Raw genomic sequence first — 1452 nt, forward strand, 5'->3', positions numbered from 1 at the left:
CCCAGAAGACATTGCACTTCTCTACGTAGGTCAGGGACATCCACCTGCAGTCTCCATTTTCATTTAAATTATGACTTTGGAGGGAGAGTCTCTTTGTCAAGAGAGTCCCTAGGAGCTCACTTCTGCAGGTGGGGTTTGCACTTGTGATGGCCAGGACTCGCTGAGCTGGGTGGTGGCGACAAAGCCTGGGGCTTGCTGGCTGGGTGATGCAGCTCAGGTGGCTGTAACATCATGGAGGATGTGTCACAATGGGAGCTGTCACCAGAAGCATCATCCAGCCTGGCCTGAAGCAGCGGCACCAGATCGATGGAGCCACAGCCAAACAGATGCTGGAGCACAAGATGTTTCTGCACCAGGAGTTGGTTAATCTGCTGCAGGAGATCGAGAGTAGCAATGGTGCAGAGAAAGCCACGATCCCTTCTGTGTGGGTGTTTGGGATCGCTGCAGCAGCCCTGATCCTGCTTGCTGTGGTCTCCTCAGTTGCTTACAGTCTGCTGTCCCGATCTTCCAGCAGACATCTCTGAGGTTGAAATCAGCTTAACAGTTTATGAGGACAGTGGTCCATGTGCAACACCTCACACTCAGATTTGTAAGCCCGCTTCATAAGTTTGCCTGGGTCTGTCTGAATGACATCCCTTCTATAGCAGTCATATTAAAATTTGGGAGAGCAAGCACTGCTGTGTTGGTTTTGGCCCGGTATTCAAAGCAGAATCACAGCCAGTCTCACCAGCCCTCCTGCCGGCCACCACTGTGGCTGTTTTGGTGACTTCTGCTGCAGTAGTTTTCCATTGAGGTTGGGTATTTTCCAGAAAGTGAGGCAGAAACGTTGACATCTTCCAGGACCCCCCCTAGTCATCAGCTGGTACAGCTGACTCATTTTCATCTTGTTTTGTGGGCTGTGCCTGCCTCTGTGCCTCTTCCTGTCTCCCCACCCCTGCATCTCATGCCAGCGCAGCAGCTGCCTTGCTTCCCTGCTCATGTGAATGCTGCCAGCATTGCCAGTGCCCCAGTGGCTCTGACCACTTGTGTGGCGTGTGGCATGTGCCATGCAGAAGCTTGCTCTATCCCCCATGCCAGCTCCATCTTCAGAAACCTTGATATTCCCTCCTCTCCCAGAGTTTCTCACCTGGCCTCTCTGCATCTTCTAATTTGGCCCATCAGAGTTGTCTGCACTCAACAAGGTGCCCACAGCTGCCACAGCCCTTTGGGCAGCTCCCCTGCCCTTTGCATTTTTGGATGCTTAGTTGCAACCTGCCTTTGGTGTAGCATCTTCCCCCCTCCCCACCACACCTGTGGGTATGGCAAGGAAGCCCCCCACTGCGGGTGGCAGTTCATCTGGCTCATGATGAGGTGGCCAGCAACACTGTGTAGGGGACAAATTTGTAACCAAGGTTCTGAGAAAGTATTAACAAGCTGTGTCATGCAGTGTCGGCTGCCCTTTCTCTGTGAGGG

The 1452-nt window shown here is 53.0% G+C and overlaps 1 long non-coding RNA gene across 1 annotated transcript; it reads left to right on the forward strand.

The window, feature by feature from the left end:
• The first annotated feature begins 261 nt into the window (after positions 1 to 261).
• LOC113966664 lies at positions 262 to 674 on the forward strand. Its single transcript, XR_003533911.1, has 2 exons — positions 262 to 424; positions 512 to 674. It is a non-coding gene; the product is annotated as an uncharacterized LOC113966664 (long non-coding RNA).
• Positions 675 to 1452: the final 778 nt, after the last annotated feature.

The sequence above is a fragment of the Neopelma chrysocephalum genome, unplaced genomic scaffold, assembly GCF_003984885.1.
Source record: "Neopelma chrysocephalum unplaced genomic scaffold, ASM398488v2 Primary Assembly neopelma1_60, whole genome shotgun sequence".
Lineage (NCBI taxonomy): Eukaryota > Metazoa > Chordata > Aves > Passeriformes > Pipridae > Neopelma > Neopelma chrysocephalum.